The sequence below is a fragment of the Pteronotus mesoamericanus genome, unplaced genomic scaffold (assembly GCF_021234165.1).
Source record: "Pteronotus mesoamericanus isolate MK-2021 breed Mesoamerican mustached bat unplaced genomic scaffold, CSHL_Meso_final contig_164, whole genome shotgun sequence".
In the NCBI taxonomy this organism is placed as follows: Eukaryota; Metazoa; Chordata; class Mammalia; order Chiroptera; family Mormoopidae; genus Pteronotus; species Pteronotus mesoamericanus.
In genome coordinates this window covers 6348037-6367577 of record NW_026555065.1, presented here as the reverse complement: position 1 = coordinate 6367577, position 19541 = coordinate 6348037, and positions in this window count along the sequence as shown.

The following is a 19541-nucleotide window of genomic DNA, read 5'->3' as shown; positions in this document are numbered from 1 at the left end:
ATGAAATCGTTGTACAATTCCTCTTTATAGCTACAAGGTACTGCTGAAAGGGGACTTTAAAACTGGTGAAATCAATGTGTGACAATCTAAATAACAATGCAAGGATTAAACCCCAAACATTTCAGGGAAATCCTCTTGAAAACAAAACCATTCAAATTTCTTCTTAGAGTTGGAAAAATTTAGGCTGTTTGAGAGACAGTTAATTCCCTTCAAAGTTCAGGGTAATAGTATGACAGGTGGTGACTCCAGATGGCATTTTTCATGTCTGCTTATATCTCTTCCCAGCCACAGATCCAGGTTTGGAACAGGCCAGTACTTAATGTTAGGTAGCCGAGGTGGCTAAGAAAGGACCGGGAGTCAAAAGGGTCCAATTAAGGGTTTTTAGTCAAGGCAGAACACTGCGCTCAGGTGGGCTGGGTGTGAGCAAACTGCAGCAGCAAGGGAAAGGGAAGAAGGGTTTTTAAGGGCGTTTAGCAGATTGCCAGGAAATGTGAGTCACACTGCTGATCTGGCCCCTGTGCCCTGGGTATGCGTGTTTGTAACACAATGTCCTCCGATCTGGGAGAGCTGATTCGGTGACAGAAAAAGCTCAAGGGAGAGGGGAAGGGCAGTGAGGATTCAACTGGTTTCCAGCAGGATGCTATGCCTCAGTTGCTTCTGAAAATAGGGAATCTTGTGGTCAGGTATTTAGCCTGTGATGCATACCTTCCTTGTTCCAGCATAGGTGGTGGCTTATGTCCTCCATGTCCCAGTACATCCTAACATCCCAGTCTCTCTTCCATTTTTTTTTGAGAAAGAGGTCACTGAATTTCTTCTGTAACTACTTTAGTGCTGCCCAGGGTCATAGAGTCATCTTTAGATCATATCTAGGAGTTGAGCCTGGGCCTGTACAGGATTCTGATTCTGCAAGTAGAGGATGGTCCCGACATGCTTTTTGGGCTGGTCCAATCTGGAAGATACCAACTTTATAAGCAGGTTAAATAGGCATGAGCCAAATAGGAGTAGAAGAAGTATCATGAATAGGGGGCCTAAGAAGGGCAATAACCAGATCATATTGGGAAGCCATGATGTGGGATCCCAAGAGAAATTGGAGGTCTTGATCTTAGGTGCAGACTCAAGAATACTTTGAATGGTCTGCTGCACTTGACCTGATTTGTTTATATAAAAACAACTCTCTTCTTTAAGGTATAGGCATGTCCTTCCTGCCAAGGTGATGAGGAGGTCGAGGGCCCTTGGTTTTGTAGAGCTACCCCTGCCAGGGAGTCTAGCTGTTCCTGGAGTGCAGTGAGGGTTTCCCCCGTCTTAGTCAGTGCCTCAGCTGTGTCTTGGGAAGTTTGGTGCTGTATGCCTAGCGAAGTGCCCCCTGTTGCAACCCCGGCAGTAGTGCCAATTAAAGCTACCATGGGGATTAATAGAGGACCCCCTCTCTTAAAAAGGTGTCATGTCCCATACAGGGGAAGGGAAATGAGGTGTTTTCCTAAGCAAGGGTTACTTCTGGGAGTAGGTATCCTAAGAAGCATTGCCCTATCCAGTTCAGGGGTAGGGTCCAGTAGGCATGTGATCCACAAATCCAGTATATTCCTGGGGAGCGGGGGTGTAGCTCTGCAAATGTGTTGAGTTGTGAATAGTCTCGGTATGCTTTTTCTCGAAGTGCCATGTGCAACCTCAGTTCCCCACCATTCTAACCCTTGAGCTGCTAACAATGCTATAAATAAAGGGTCTAGGATGGGAGTAGGATCTCCTATGACTGGTTTTTTTATGTATTCAGTGAAAATGGAGCCCCAATATTTTCTAAAGTGGAGAGCTATCTTTTTGCTCTTGGTAGAGTGGGGGACAGTTTTGGGATTCTGCTCTGCCGAGGAGGGGGCACGTTTCTGAAGTAGCTTTGGTGGGCCTACCTATACAATAAACAGAGCTAGCTTTAGCGGGTGTGCCAGTGAGAACAGCAGGTTGTGGGTGTTGGAGGTAGAGGTAGGCCTGGGTCTGTTTGTCATCTAGTAGGAATGGGTGCTATTTCATGAGGGAGACATCTGAAGGTATAGAGAAGTTATACAGACACTGTTTTGGGTCATTGAAGCCAACTGAGATTCCTGTGCTCCTTTGACTTGTGATGCAGGAGGAATAGGTAGCTTCCAGATGGTTAATGATATAAGAAAACAGCGGGCCTCAAGGAGGATGCTATTCAGGGACAGCGTGCCCTGACCATAATGCAATCTTATATCTATTAAGAATTCAGGGGCCCCAAGTGTGTGGGTGGTTATTGCTGAGTCTGAAGTTACAAGAAATATTTCCCCAGTGGGACAGTGGCCGGGGTTGGACATATCTCCAACTATGGATGCAAAAGCAAAGCCAGCAGGAGCAGTTTAGTTCAAGGGATTGGGCAAAGCGAGCTGCCAGACCAAGGAGGTTTTTAGGCCAATCTGGGCAGAAGTATGGGGGAAAAGATAGTGGGAAGATGCTAATTAGGGTTTACTGAGCTCAAGCCATGTTTTAATCTGTTCTTGGGAGTAATCCTGGAAATCCCCCTGGAAAAAAACATCCCAGAGAAAAGTAAGGAGGTCTCCTCTGTCGGGATGGGAAGGGGAAGTTGAGCAAGGAGATCGAGAACAAGGGAGAAGAAGGTCTGGAGGGTCACTGGAAGTGCTGGGGAAGTCAGCGGAGAGAGAAAAGGAGCAGGATTCATTGATTTTTAGGGGATACGTAGGTCTTCCAGAAATTGTGCGCATAGGATAATGACAATAGGAGAAAGGCAAGGAGAAGTCTAAGATCAGGGGGTGCATGGGTACTTAGCTACTTTGGTCTTCCTCTGGTACTTGAGTGAGTCGGAGATGTGTGGGGGTTAGGATGCTGGATCGGAAATGGGGGAGAGGGGTGGATTGGACTTTGACGAAATGCCAGTGTCAAGACTCACAGCAGGTGGTGAAGACTTTTTGAGCCAGAAGTTGAATCCATTGAGATAGTCCCCGTAATTTGGCAGCTGTGGGTGTGGTGAGGAGGACCTGATAGGGCCCTTCCTAATGAGGGGCAAGAGGCCCCTCTGATTCCAAGAGAGTTTTTAAAAGTACCCAATCCCCAGTTTCTAGGGGATAGGAGCCAATGCGTTGTTAGCTGGTTTGGGTAGTACCCTCTCCACCTGTTCCTGCAGTAGCTGTCTTGTCAGGTCAAGGGTGGGGAGGCAACCTCCCAAGGGAGATGGAAAGATGGGGAAGTTTACTAATAGAAAAGGTCTGCCATACATAAGCTCAAAAGGGCTGAGGAACGTTGGGGCTCATGGAGCAGCCCTTCTTCGAACGCCAATGCCTGTGGGAGAAGAGAGAGCCAGTCCATATGGAGCTCTAGAACTAGTTTGGTTAAGTGCGTTTTAAGAATAGAGTTGGCCCCTTCCACCCTGCCAGAGGACTGGGGTCGGTGGGGAGAATGGAGTTTCCATTGGTTGTTCAGGCCTCTGGCTGTCTTCTCAGTGATTTGAGACATAAAGGCAGGGCCATTATCTGACTGTAAAATCAGATAAGTCGAAGTGGGGAGTGATGGATTTGAGGGGGGGCCCGGGTAACTTCAGCTGCCTTTTCTGAGGTGGTAGGGTAGGCCTATACCCACCCTGAAAAGGTGTCTACCATTGTCAGCAGGTATTTGTATTTTTTAACAGGGGGCATGTGGGTAAAGTCAATTTGCCAATCTTGCCCTGGGATGCGGCCTCGGGCTTTTGGTGGGTGGGAAAGGATGGAGGAGGTTTGAGTTCCCCTTGTGTAGTAGTTTGTGTGCATGTGGGGCATCACTGAATGATGGTTTGGAGAAGTGAGGAAAGTTGATGGTATATAATTAGAGGGTATAGAAATTTGAGGAGAGGCCAGAATCCTACGTGGAGGGCCTTGTGGAAATGAGAGGGGAATTCTTCTCTTTGGTTTAGGGGAAGTATTAATTGCCCCCCTTTGGTGAGCCACTCACCTTCCCAGGCTGCCCCTTCCTGTTTAAGTTTTTTAATTTCTTCGGGGGTGTATCTTGGTGTTAGAGTTGGGAAAGCTAAGAGTTGGTATTTAGGGGTGGGAAGGGTGGCTGCTTGTTTACCGTGTTGTCCGTCCACTCATTTCCTATTGAGACAGTGGACAGACATGTCGCCCTGGTGTCCTTTGCAATGAATAACTGCTATTTCAGAAGTTTGCTGTGCTGCTAAGAGGAGTTTAGAGATGCGGTCTGCATGGGTGATGGGGGATCCTTTGGATGTGAGGAAACCCCTCTCTGCCCATACAGAGGCATGTGAGTGTAAAATATGCATATTTGGGGTCAGTGTATGTGCTGATTTATCTGCCCTTTGCCAGGCTGAGGGCTCAGATCAGGGCTACGGGCTCGCCTCGCTGTGAGGGTGTCCCTGGTGGGAGGGGGCGAGCTCAATGACTTGGATGGAGGATACAATAGCGCATCCAGCCCTGCGTTGACCCGTGTCCATGAATGAGCTCCTGTCTATGAACCAGGTGTCTTCTGGGGAAGAGAGAGGCAATTCAGAAATATGTGGAAAAGACGAAATGATTGTGGACAGGAATTCAGTGCAGGAATGTCCCCCCCCCCCCCATGGTTTCTGGTAGGGGGCAAAGTGTAGCAGGGTTTATGGTGGTGCATCTAGCTGCTTTTATATGAGATGCTGTGGCCTTCGGGGACATAGGAATTTTTCTGCCTGATTGGCAATTAAGTCTGCTCTTGCATGGGGGACGTGGAGAGTTATAGGTTGGGAACAGGTAAGTTTTTGGGCCTCTCTAGTAAATATCGCTGCAGCCACCAGGGCCCTCGGGCATGTAGGCCAGGCTCACGCTGTAGCTCTAGCTGCCAAGATAAGTAGGTGATTGCTTTGAGGTCAGGTCCTGATTTTTGTCCCAATAACCCTAATGCCGTTCCTTGCCTTTCAGCCACATAAAGGATAAAAGGCTTTTCTAGGTTAGGGAGGGCGAGAGCTGGAGCATATAGGGCTTTCTTCAGCTCTTCATCTGGTCAGCAAATGGGCTTATTTGATGGGAGGGGCTTATTTAGTGGGCCCTTGGCAGCCTCATACAGTGGTTTAGCTCTGAGGCTGAAGGTGGGGATCCAGATTCGAAAATATCCAGGAACCCAAGAAGGAGAAAGGAGGCCTTGTTTTAGTTGTCGGAATTGCCATGGAGACAATGAGGGTCTTACGGTCAGGAAAGACATTTCAACACCAAATTATGGGTCCACACCCTACCTTATCCGGAACTGGCTTTCTCTGCTGTGAATGGCACCAGTAGGGCCCACACTGGAGCTTTTCCTGAGATGTGCCTGGAAGTATATGAAGTTTGGATGTTGTATTTCCGTTTTTCCTTTGTTCTTTCTGATACTGTCAGCCTTTTCCAGAGGAGACTCCTCTGTGGTGCCCAGTTCCTCATCACTTAATCCCCCTGCCCATATAAGCTCTCAGTCATCCTTGACCAGAGGCCACATAACTCACCGTAAGTGAAACAGAACTCCTCTTTGTTGCTGTCTCCCAAAGCTGTTGTTCCAGGGAGGACATGGAGACAAGGACACAGGTCTGGGTCTGCAAGAATGTGCCTTTCTCTATCTCGGGAGAGGGTAGCTGTTGTCACTCCAGAATCTCTGGGCTGTGGAAGGGTTCTCATTCTGCCTGGTTTTGGACACACTACCCTCTCCTTCTGTTGACATCTTGGGCCATATATATACAGAGGAGTCTTTTTCTCTCGAGCTTCTGTGAAGTGTGGTTATTTAGTTCCTAGCTTTCCCATGTCCCTTTTCAATTCTAAGGCATTTTTAAGGCTTCCTTTTAATCTACAAGGGCCTTCATGTTTTGTCTTCTCATCTCTTATCAAAACCGAAAGGCTGGTATCCTTTGGCAAGGGGCCAGGTATATCACACCAAAGAGACCCACAGTTCCTCATTTTAACATTGAACCTACTGCCCAAGGGTGAGTGCGGCCACCAGGATCCTTGCCTGGATCCTTGCCCTTTGTGGGGTATCTCATAATTCACTAGGAGTCTGCACATTCCCCTTTTCCATGGCCAGAACAGATGCATTTTTAAAATCTCTGAAATACAGATGGATTATGGGTTGTTACCTTGTCTGCTTTGGGATATACCATACTGTATCCCTAGAGTAAGGTTGGAATTTATCTCCAGGACTTGACCTCAAGTTATTTAAGAAATGCGCAAGGTTGCTTTCTTGCTCTCTTTCACCTCCCCTCTGATCTCTCCCTTCTACCACATTAGTGGCCTTCTTCCTCATGCCCAGTGTCTTGGCGTTGATACCCTGCTCCAACCTTTCAAATTCTACTTTAAGCTCTTTGGATAAGAGGCCAGATGAACAGCAGCAGGGTCCAAGAGAACCATGGATTTCTGTTTTTGCTTGCAACCTGTATCCCAGGGGAGAGTTCCCTGGAGATTAAGAATGTTGCCTGAGATTATAGGGATCTACATGTTTTCCCTGTTCTTAGAAGTACCTGGAGTCACTTCTGAAACCACTGACTTATTGGTGGATTATGGTTCTCTCTCCTCAGTTTTGGCTCTCTGTGGCAAGTGGCTTCTCTAAGAGCCTGTATTTGCTGTGTTTTCCAGGGGCCGCTATAGACTTCTAAGAAGTTTGAGTGTTTATCTCCTGGCTTCACTAACTCCACCACAGTTGATCTCTTTGAGATCTCCTCTTAGGTGCCCAGAGCCTTCATATTCCTTCCTCCCCCTTGTTCAAACCAACTTTCAGTTATCCTTCGGGATACAGTCATATAACTCACAAAGGTGAAAAAATATAGCTTTGCCTCCTCCCCCCGAAGCTTGTGGCTGAATCCCTCACTCTCCCCTCCACCTCAGAATTCACTGAGGTGAAGACCACGGCTCCCTCCCCGACTGCATGGGATTTGTTGACCTGTTTCCCAAGGAAGAGACTAATGGATCATCAGGAATGTAGCCTGAGACTCTTGGAGAACTGCACCTTTCTCCCATTTTGGGGGGAGGTTAATGGTGTCATTTCTGAAATAATCTGATTTATACATGGATTACTGGCTCTTGTCCTGCTAACTCAAATCTAGGCTGTGCTCTCTGTACAGCATACACCTAGGATCAGTGTGGAGCTTCTGTGCAGTCTGCTTCCTGAGAAGGTTTGACTATTTGTGTTTCAGCTTCCCTGCCTCCCATTTTGATGTTGCATCATTCTTTCCCGCCCTCTTTCAGGTGCCCAGAGCCTTCACGTTCTGTCTCCCACTGTCATCCACCCTTAGAGATCACTGAAGTGAAAGACCCTTAAGTAACCTGCCGCCCACTTCTCCTCTTTCAAGCTGATGCCCAAGGGAGAGTGCACTCACGAGGAATAGGGCCTGAGGAACGCAAGAGTCTGTGCTCTCTCCTGTCTCCGGATAGACGTATCTGGTGTCACTTCTGAAATTCCTGACTATGGGTGAACCCTCTGGGGCCTCGTCTTCTCTGCTTTGGGACCTGCAGGGAGGGGAATCTCCAGGTTTTCACAGAACCTTTAGTCAAGGACTTTACCTGATCTCTTTATGAAATAAAGCAGCTTATTATTATTTTTTTTGATCTCCCACTTCTCCATAAAGTGATACCTGCCATGTTTTTCACTCTCCTAACAAATGCTCTACAGTGTGTTGGTCTGCTCGCTTCTTTCTAATAAAACTAGCTCTCAATTGTCTTATGCCATAAGGCCAGAATAAGTTAGGCCAAGGTGAAAGGAACATGTAGCTCCGCATTTTTTTTTTATTCAAGCCATCGCACAAATAATGGGTCTAGTGATTATAATTATTGGGACCTGAAATTTATGAAGTCCTTGAACATTTCCTATTTGCTTGGAGTGGGTACTATTGTAACTGAAAAAAAAAAAAATGGAGGTTCGGCTGCCTCCTGCCACAAAAGCCAAGCCCTTGAGGACACGTGCTGGTGCAAAATGAAAGAGGTTTTATTCAGATGCCCACAACCTGGAAGAATGGCAGACTCCGGTCTCAAAGCCCATCTCCTCTTTCTGCTCAAGTCTACCCTTCTTCTTGGGACAAGGAAGGAAGGGTTTGTTTTTCCTATCCAATTATCTTCCTAGGTTTTCACACCCTATCCATTCTTATTTCTAGCTCTCAGCAAGCTCAGTGTAAGAACCTCTCCCTGCTGCCACCTTGGCCAGTAGAGGAGACTCTCCGGTGCTCTGACTCTTTTCTGGTAACAGTATTCTAGAAGAGGTCACAGGTTCCCCTTTTGAAATCTCTTACTTATGCATAGACTAACTAACTTCCTATTGCTTTAGACTCCCTTTCCTTATAAAATAATTAAAGTAGCTTGTTGCATCTTTAGGAGTCAGAGCATCCAGACTTTGGCTTGCTCTTGGATGTGTGGGCACCTGGCAAGAAGCATGTAGAAGGATGCTCACCGTCACTAGTTATCAGGGAAATGCAAATCAAACCCATAGTGAGGTACCACTGAGCGCTGATTAGAAAGGCTAGACTCAAGAAGACTGACCATACCTAGTGTTGGAGAAGATGTGGAAAAACTGAATAGCTCAGACACTTCAGGTGGGAATGTAAAATATAGTACAGGTATTGGGAAAATATTTGAGGCAATTTCTTAAAATGCTGACCACATGACCCAGCCATTCCAATATCAGGGAATTTACCCAAGAGAAATGAAAGCATATATCCACACGCAAATGTCTACATGAATGCCATAGCAGCCTTATTTGTAATGGATAAAAACTAGAACTAACCCAAGTGTCTATCAGCGAGTATATAGATAGACAAATATATAGGAACATTATTCAGCAATAAAAGAAACAAACTATTGACAACTATTAAACCATACCAAAAATAGTACATATTATATGATTCCATTTATATAAAATTCTGGAAAATGCAAACTAGTCTACAGTGGTAGAAAGCAGATTAGTGGTTATCTAGGGGGGTAGGAGGTGAGTGAGGGTTGGATTGCAAAGGGTCATGAGGGAACATTCCAGTGCGATCCATTCATTGTCTTGATTGTAGTGATGGTTTCCTGGGTGTATTCATATGTCAACACCCACCTAACTGTACACATAAAAATGTGCAATTTATGGTATGTCAATTGTAACTCGGTAAAGCCATACAAAATGCAATTTGATTTAATTCCTAAATCACTGTGGCTGCTCTGGGCAGGGACTGTGGGGGGTAAGAATAGAAGCTGGGAGTTATTAGGAAGCTGGGTCAGTCATCGGGGTGAGAGGGGCTGGCAGCAGTGGTGGCAGTGGAGGTGGAGAGGCGTGTACTATATAATAAATGTACACAGTACATTTATTAAAGCTGGGGACAATGAGACAAGGAAGGGCTTCAGAAAGAAGCAACAGGAGAGAGCCTAGGTTGGGCTGCCTTAGCTCCCTGGAAAGTCAGAGAAAAGTGGGCTTTGGGGACAGGTTCAGGGCATTAGCCAGGGATGAGATGTCGCTGCCCATTGCTTCCCTGGTTGAAAGTGTCATGGGGATCCACAGAGTTTAGGAGGTGCGTGCCTGTAGGGGAAGAAAGATGTGGGCCTGCTTCCCGGAGGGGGAGTGTGCTTGAGATATATTTTGAGACTGAAGCAACATAATTCACTAACAGTTTGATGTCTCTTCTTCAGGGAATTCTCCTCTGAGTCTCTGGTCCAGGTCACATAAATGTATGATATAATTTCTCATGGCTCCCTATGCTCATCTTGTTTTTGATAGCACTATCAAGTTTGTAATTGTGTACATATCTGGAATATCATTTTATTAGTGTTTAGTGCCATCACTGGACCATAGGAATCATAAGGGCAGAGTTTGTATGACTCACTACTCTATCCCAAGGGTCTTGTCCAGTGCTTGGCATGTAGAAGGGGTATGTGATGGTTTTTAAAACATATTTGTATATTTATTATTCCTGCCATCAAAGAGTGACATGTATCTCCCAAGGCTGTCTTAAGAGGTGATAGAACCCAGCTTTCTCTCTTTTGGAATTCTTACCCCCTCAAATTAGCCACCCTGCTATGAGGAAGCCTGGGCCACATGTAGGGGTTTTAGCTGGCAGGTCCAGCAGAGGCTCTAACTAACAACATTGACTGCTAGTCATGACACTAAATCTTAAAGATGACTCCAGACTCAGCAACTGCATGCCTCAACTACATGATAAATCATAGATAAAGACCATGTAGTCAATGTCAGCCACTAATGGAAATTTCATGGGAGATCAAAATAATCGTGCTTGTTTTAGGTCTGTAAATTTTGGGGTAGTTTGTCATGCAGCAACAGATAATTAAATTAAGTTTGGTAAAGATTTTTTGAATGAATGAATGAAGATAAAGAGGGTCTCGTTCAGCTCTTGTCACTGCTTGAGTCTGAGCTGGCAAGTCTTTATCCCCTTCCCCATCAGGACCTGAAAATCCTGAAAGCCCTGATTCTGAAACGAAAGTCTGCCACCTTCAGACCTATCCGGAGGAGACATGAAAACTCTCTACCCTCGACCTCACAGGATGGCAAGGCCATCCAAAGTCAGCCCTGGCAGGGAACTCAAGAGAGCAACATGTCCACGAGCACTTAACCTTGAGTCCATGAAGCTTCAGGGGAACAAAAATGCATACATTTTGTGTATATGCATACACATTTTCCTAGAAAGAGAGTCCCCAGGGACTAACTTTCATCAGATTTTCAAGAATATGTCCCCCAAATGCTAGAACTGTGAGTGATAATGGACTTCTATGGGAAGTAACCTCACAGGGTAATTTGATTATAAATTCCTAACTGGCAGGTCTCATGGTCAGTAGTCACCCAGGCACATAGCTTGTTTGGTAAAAGGTTTATCTTTGCAAGCCCTGTCCATTGTTTTTGTGCAGATAGGTAAACGCACCTTTGAAATAAGCTACATACCCTCAAGAGAACACGTAATCTTTTAAAAATCCTGTTATCCAATCCTCGCCTTGCTTTCTCCTACCTTCATGCAATCTTTCTTACTTCCATCCTTAATTTCAAATGCATAAGAGAAACTGCAAAACTTATTCTCTGGAGCCTTTGAGATCTTACTTTCTGGCAATTGTCATCAGCTTTGGCCCAAACTTAAGGAAAAAATGTATTTATTGACTTTAGAGAGAGAGAAGAAAGGAGGGAGAGGGAGGGAGAAGGAGAGAGATTTGCTGTCATACTTATTTACGCATTCATTGGTTGATCCTTGCACATACCCTGCCTGGGGACTGAACCTGCAACTTTGGCATACCAGGTTGACACTTTAACCAACTGAATGATCCAGCCAGGACCTTCAAATAAATTTTTGCAAAAATTTTCTACAGGTTTGAAAATTTCTTATATTGACAGGACCTTCTTCAACTACCTCAATTTCTAGGTTAAGAAACTGAGATTACTTCCCTTTTTATTAGTAAGGTGGACAAGGTATCTTGAACAAGCCTCTCTCTGAAAAAAAGCTCTGAATACATTTTTTTGATGTCTTAAACACACTAATGAGCTAAGAAGGAAATAAGAAATACTGAGGCCCAAAACCCAAGAATTTGGAGGGATAAGGTAAACCCAAAACCAGCTTTTGTCTTAAGGACTCCATAAAGTCAACCAATCATTAATACACCTCCCAGTCTTGAAAGTGAACTTAAACTTTAGTTTTATAGCCTTGCATAGGTGAAGTGATAGAGAAATCCAGGGCACTCAGAGTGGAGGGTCTAGTAAAACCTACTGTAAAGGGGTGCAACGTGTGGGTCCCCTGAAATATTCCCCACAAACCTTGATTGGGGGAAGGGGGAAGTGGACTCTATGGCATTTAAGATACTTTGCACAGCAATGGCAAGTTAAAAGCTATGGGAAAAAAACCACAATTGCGCTGCCGCCCCAGGCAAAAGTGTATGTGACTTTGAGGGCATATAGTGACTCATGACATACCCGGGGGGAGCAGATGCCCCTGTGTCACAGGGAACTCTTGCCCTGACTAAAGATGGCAGCCAAAAGAGGTAAAAGATACAGCGGAACTGGCAAAAGTAGACATCAAAGGAGGGGCCAGACCTGAGGCCACATAGGAAGTTCTGGGCTGAGCATTTAAAGGGTAGGCTGAAAGAGAAGAGGATTCCACCATGCCGCCTGGGATAGTAAGGAAAGAGGCCATGCAGTCTGGTGTGGAGGACTCCGCCATGAGGTCTGAAACAGAGGAGGAAGAAGTCATGTGGGAGGAAAGGGCTTAAGGAGAGAGCCGATGGAACTGTGCGGGGACCTGGCAGCAATGATGACCTGTGCGGGGGCCTGCCTCACCAGGCATGGATTTGTGAGAGGTGCTCGGAGCTGAGCTGAACTGAACTGAACCTTGTTTTTTTATCCTCTAGTATTTAATTACCCATTTATTAATGAAATGCTTTATGTATTATTTTATTGTTAACAGAACACCAGTTTTAGATTATTTGCTATTTATTAATAATGGATCATTATCATCGTTAATAATAAAATCGTAAGCACACCATGACTAAGGCTGAGGGTAAGGCATAGATTAGATAATGTGTTCACCAAACTGAAGTCACTCTATTTTCACAAGAACTCCAGCCAGCAGGGGGTGGGTGGGGGCCAGTCTGTGATGTGAGAGAGGATTGTTCTCCGGTAACTGAAACAGTCCCGCGGGGAGGGGGTTCCTCCGGCTGAAGCTGCAGATTTCAGCTTCCCTGAAGGCTGGACGGAGAAGTCACTCTCTGGTACGTATGCCTCCCTGGAGCCCACCATGATCCCGTGTAACACGGCACATGTTTCCCTGAACTAGTCCATGGACGCTGAGGACAACGTACCCCAGATCCTGAAGGAGAGAGCTGCTACAAGAGGATGGCGACTCTGCAACCCACAAGAGCACCTCCCAGAAGGGATGGAGACCTGTTTGCGCAGCCGGCTTAAGAACAGATAAGGATATGGGGAACTTCTGGGCGTGGTTCTGGCTGATAGCCTGGTGGGGAGCGTGGGAAGTGCTGGGTCTCATGGGAGAAAAGGACTCTGAGCAGGAGTGCTCTCAGCACCTTCCCCCCCAGGTTGGAATCCTGTAAATAAAAACCTGTTTCCTTCAACACCAATTGTTGGGTCAGGCATCAAGGTGCCATGTGCACCAGCCTCAGTTTAATCAGTTACACTGCCCCTCATAAGAGCGGGACCCCAAAAAGACTGCGCCCTCAATGAGTAGATAAACGAGACAGAAGCACCACCACTTTCCAACAGACAGCAAAGTGCCCGTCTTAAATTGCCTAGTCCCAGAAAAATAAAATATCCCTTGAGAATTCATAACCACAATTTATACGCCATAAGGGTTTGAAGCCCTGGCACCACATTCCTTATACCTTCCCCCCTCTGGCCAGGAGCCTGGACGCAGTGCTGTGAGAAATCTTGGAAGAACAGCGTTTCCAGCGAGTGCCGGCTTCCAACCACAGTTCACCTGAGGAAAACCAGCCCCTTCTTCCTGTGGCCAAAGTCTCCCACCGGGGCTCTAGTCTATTCACCGTCCCGTCGAAGAACCTCAGGCCTGGAGAGCTCTGGCCTCCACGGGGGGGCTGGGACTTCGGCTGAAGCGCCCCAGGGAGGGGCAGGGCTGCCCCTGGAGAGGACCTGTCCCCTCCTCTTCTGCCCAAGACCCGCTAGCTCCGGGCTCTGGCCCTGGGGGCCGGCACTACGGTCACTGGGAGAGGCCACGTGCTCTCCACTCTCTTCCCCCAGGCGCCCGGCTCTCCAGCTGTTTTCTTCCTCGGGCTGCGGAACCTCCTGCAGATCCGCTCTCCTCAGGATGAACAAAGCAGATGTCACTCTCCCAACCAGGCCCCCGAACAGCCTCTCCTCTGCCGCACAGGGTGACTGGCTCCCTCCTCGTTTCCTTCTCTCGTGGCTGCCGCCCTTTTCGCCAACAGGCAGTGAAGGGGTGGTGGGAGCGGGGCGGCCTCGGCCCCCAGTCCCGTCCCCAGGCTCAGGGCCTGTGTCTGGGCCGGGAGGCTGTCGCTCAGCCACAAGGCTGGGTCCCTCTGGGAGGATCACGCCCGCCCAGCAGCAGCGTCACCAGGGCAGGTTTGTCAGGTCCTGGCCTGGGACAGGGTGGTGGCTCAGAGGCACCTGCCTGCGGGCAGGGCTGCCTTGGAAATTCTCAAGTCACAGAGGGCACCGCAGGCCCCCTCTCCTGCCTTCCCTCAGTGCTTCCCCGCACCCCTGCCATTGGGCTTCAGGCACCTGTGGGGTCGTGTTCTCTGGAAAATGGGCGGTGTGCTGCCTTAGCTCATCGAACCAGCAGCTGGCACCGGCCAGAAGTCCCCTTAGAAAGTGCTTTCCCGTCAGAGCACGTGGTTCTCGGCCGCGGCTGCGAGTGAGAATCACCTGCGAGGTTTTAAAAGCACCAGGTGCAGGCCGCGCCCCACACCAATGAGGCCAGCACCTCTGTGGGGCGGGCACGCGCAGGGGTGTGTCTCAAAGCTCCCAGGGGATCCGAAAGGCAGCACGGGAGCCTCACAAGGACCTTGAAAAACTGGCACTGTCGTTAGCCCCAGTGTACAGGCAGGGACATTGGGGCTCCGAGCGGTCAAGACGCTTGGCCGAGGTCAGAGGAGAAGCGAAGGGGCGGGACCGAAGAAGAACAAGCAGGCGCCCCAGCTTGCCGTGGGCAGAGGCTTCAATGGAACCGCAAGACCTCAGGTTGACCTGGGAGCTGTCTCCTCTGGCCGTGAAGACATTTCTGTCACCTCTTCCTGCAGCACTGGGCTGGGGCTCCTCCAAACCCAGAGCGTGTGGGTCACCGCCACTCACCCAGCTCCTGGTGCCTCTCACTGGAAAGGCCTGTCCTTTGCTGAGGGGGAGGATGCATTCTTGAGGTGAAATGTTGTATAACAGCCAGGAACAATAAATATTAAAAACCCATTGGTGCCGTGCCATTCCAGCAAGCTTCATACCAGTGCCAGAAAGTTCAGAAACCTTTAAGCGGAGGCGCGGGGGTTGGCGAGATCAGCCACGTGCCCACCTCTGCACCCCAGGCTGCCTCCATGTTCAGGGTGAGGGCAAACCTCGCCTGGGCCACAGGAAGGTCTTGGGGTGGTAACCCCAAGATAGGCTTGCCAGATGTCCCGTATGTGCAGAACATGGCTATATTTAATAATGTCATCCTGGAGTCTATGCCGACCTTGTCAGAATGCCCTAAATGTCTTATAGTCAACTTTTTTCAGTATGTTACACCATTTAAGCAATTAGAGCTTTCTTTTTCCCTGCCAGTTATTGGTGCTAGTATCACTTAAATGGCAACACTGGCTGAAAATCATCTCTCTACCCCCCTCCCCCCAAAAGATCTGGAAAATTCCTGCAGGTTTAGCTGAGGGAAGACCAAAAGAGAAGACCAACAAGTAAAAGCATTTATTTAAAGTCCCAAGTCCAGCAAGTAACCACAATTAATTAAAAATAATTTGGGATCAATATACAAGGCAAGTCTGAGAAACCATCACAGTTCAGAAAGGCCTGGGGAGACAGGATAACTAAATACAATGTTGGATGGTTGCCTTGAACTGAAAAAGGGCATTAGGTGATAATTAAGGATGTTTGAATAAAGTGTGGGCTTTAGGTGATAATATCAATATTAATTCATTAATTGTGATTAAAAAAATACCATTCTAACGAAAGATGTTAATAGAGAAAAATGGATATATGAGAACTCCCTGCTGTCTTCACAATTTTTCTGTAAATCCAAAACTATTCTAAAATGCAAAGTGCATTTAAAATAAAACAAAACAAAAACACCTTGGGCACTGAGATGTCTCCTCTGGGCAGAAATGCCGCGACCCTGTCGGCCGGGGGAGAGTGCATTCTGTGTGGTGGCGCCATGGGGGAGGGGGGCTTAAGGAAGCCTGCGCGTGGATTCTTCCGGGCTCCCCTGGCATCTTTTCCCCTTCTGTCCTGGCCATGCATCCTGACCATGTCACTGTAATGAGTCTTAGTATTGAATACAATTACATGCTGAGTCCCATGAGTTCTTTTAGAAATTTCTGAGTGCGAGGTGGCCTTGCATACCCTGACGCAGTTGCTACTCAGCGTTCTTCAGTCCTCTAGTATTCGAAATCCCACTGGCTCGCTTCACAGATGCAACTGTGAGAATGTAGGTTTATTTGAAGCACTGCATTAATGGTTAATGCTGAGGGGAAACCTCCGATGTTCTGTTGCGTGAAGCCTACTTATTTCTTGTTCATAATATTCAACAGGATAATGCATGTTGAAATAACAAACAGCTTAATTATGGAACTCCGTTGATGAAAGGAATTTGTGGTATGCGTTAAGAAAAATACTGGCAAAACACTTATCCCTCTAAGTGTTAAGGCTGTTCTTAAAAGGAAAAACATTATGAACAGGTAAAGAAATTTCCACTTGAAGTAGATAATTATTATGCCACTTGCCATGACTACCTATTGAAATGCTTTCATCCTTTGAAGAATTCTGTTCTCCTACATGGAGTTACTAAATACTCCTCCCAGTAAGGGAACAAGTAAAATTTTCATGTGTAATGTTGAAGAAAGGACTAAAAGCTGATAACAATTCTTTCTTTCTTTCTTTCTTTCTTTCTTTCTTTCTTTCTTTCTTTCTTTCTTTCTTCTCTTTCTCTCCCTCTCTCTCTCTCTCTCTCTCTCTCTCTCTGTGGACATTTTTAAAAGTCATTGACCAGGGGATTCATTGAAATCCTGAAGAATGGAAAGACACTTATACCATGAAAGATGATACTGTGTTTTAACAAATCAAATATGGAGAGAAATCTTTAGAGTTAATTTTATATGCCAGTACATGCTCAATAAATTGGCTCATAACACTAATATTGAATGTGTTTGTTCACTAATGAATATTCAACAGATAAAAGAATGAAGTGAGTTGGATGTGACCCTCGTAGAAGCTTTATGTTACGATGCAATGGAACTTAAACTGTTACCGTAAGGAGTTTGATAAGCAAATTCTACAGAACAAGTACCCATTAAGGAGGGCCAAATTGTTGCAGGTGGAGAGGGGGTCCAGGCTCTTGGTGGTTGTGAACAAAGAACTGGACTGACCACACAGATATTATAAAGCAAAGCAAGTAATACATTTATTAAGGAAAGTACACTTCCCAAGCCAGGGGAGTGGGCCATCTCTGGCTAGGGAATGCCTCCTCTCTATTGAACAGTTACAAGCTTTATAGGGTTTTTACTTAAGCTTCTACACATACGATTTCCTACAATCCTCCTTCATTGCCCGCTCGGGGAGGAAACCACAGTGCTAATTATTATCAGGTGTCAAGGTGGTTTTCGGAAATCAGGGAGCTGACTGATGGCAGCTGCAGTGTCTCAAGGCTTCCAGTTCTGTCTCCTGCCTCAAAATCATCATGGAAATATACTTAAAGAGGCATGTAATTTAGATAACTTCTGATATTTTTGATAATTTTTAGTTTAATTATGTTCCATGGAATATTTTTCTTTTATCTCAGTGTACATTTCATAGGCAATTAGAAATAATTTACATGTAACTAGCATCTCATGTTTTTAATTAAGTCTAAACAGCCCTTGACACACAGGTTACTTGTCCAGAGACACAGCTAGTTAGTGACTGAGCCAGGATTTGAATCTTGGAACTCTTGCTTCAGAGTTTGTCTAAAAAACAATATAGACAGAAAAGAATTTTCAGCCTAGGATTCTGTTTCTAACTAAACTGTCATTAAAGTTTGAGGATGAAATAAAGACAAGCTTAACATGCAGTGAATCTTTTGGCTGCAACATGTAGAAACGCTGATGCAAAAAAGATTAAACAAAAATAACTTCACAAAAAATTATCCTGCATAAAGAAAGTTGAGAAGTAAGCTGGCTCCAGGGCTCATGGATTCATTGGCTCAACAATGACATCAAGATGCAGGCAAGTTCTTCCCATCAGTCTACTCATATTTTTCTTATTGATTTTATCTCCCGGCCAAGAGCAAGATAAACACGTATGTTCCACATGCCATAACCAGACACATTAGTATCCAGAGGAAGTTGGTTCTATGCCTCTTTTTGTTTTTATTCTCTCTTAGGAACAAGAAAATGTTCACCAGAATCCTCCCTGAAGGCTTCTCCTTACATCTTATTTACCTGGACTGGATTCCATGCTCAGTTTTGAACCAGTCACTGGCACAAGAGTGGAATGAGGGTGGAATTAGCATTATTGGCTTTGACTAATTATCTGGAGTGGAATGGATGTTGTCTAGTCAACCACAATATCCACAGTCTTAAAATTTTTCTCACATACCTTTTTTTCTCAAGAACTATTCATGTGAATTTCCACCAGAGTATGAGAGTAAACCAATGAAGCACTCAGGACCCATGCAGAGAACAGACTGCATACTCACACTAGGTGACTTGAGTAGAGTTTTATAAAAGAACTATTGGCAAAGATGATTGCACAGTTCAAGCAAATTTGCAAGGTGTGGTGCAGCACCTCTGAGAAATTACAACTCCTGGATCTAAAAGAGCGCAGCGAAGTACAGGTCTTGCTAGCAATATAGCCAACTCTGCAGCCAATAAAGTGACCTAGGCTGTTGTGAGCTGAGCTGGTTGTAGAACGCATTATGTGACCCCCAGCAATTCTAGAGGTCACAACTAGTGATGTGGGTGTGGGACGGACTCTGGAATCAACCAGTGGTTACTGGCAGAATCATGGCCCAAACTCAATAAAAATTGCACCAATACAAAGCTGCAGTGGAAATGACAACTAAAGAAATGTCAGTAATCTTTAGAATGTTAGAAAATAAATGGATAAGTGATAACTGATTTAGCAGACCTGAGAAAGTTGAAAACTGAGGTAAAGAAAACCTATAAGAGACAAAGCAATTTTGGTCATAGACCCATCTAATTGGAGGCATTGGGTATCTGTGAGCACAGGGGTTCAGGTCAGAGTTGGAGCGGGGGACACAACTGTCTAAATATCTTTTTTTCCTATTCATCTATCAATGAACACTTGGGTTCCTTCCACCTATTAGCTATTTTGAATAATGCTGCTATGATCATGGATATACCAATATCTCTTTGAGACTCTGTTTCAATTCTTTTGAATATATATTTCTACTTTTTGGCCATTATGAGTATTGTTGCTGTGAACACTCATGGGCTAGTCTTTGTGTGGACTTGTTTTTATTTCTCTTGGGCAGATACTTAGAACTGGAATTTCCAAGTTATATGGCAAATTTGTATAACTTTTTAAAAAACAGCCCAATGATTTTTTGAAATGGCTGCACCATTCTTGCATTGCCACCAGCAGTGTATAAGGATTTCCAGTTCTCCACATCCTTGTCTGTCTTTGCATTACTGGCTAAAAGTCTTTAAGGTATAGGCAACCTGCCAGATTCCCCCCCCCCCCCCATATCCTCCATTAACCAGGAGGAAGACGAAGAGACTAAAAGATGCTAAAGATGTACTCTCACAGAGAAACTGTGTACAGGGCCATCTCTGGATCTAACTTTGCAGTTTTTAGTAAATGCAGGAGGATAGTAGAACAAGTTTTAAGACGTCAAGTGGAAACCATCAGGTGAATCCAAAACGTGGGATACTCTAAATCTGTAAAATAACTAGTATGGTCCCTTCAAA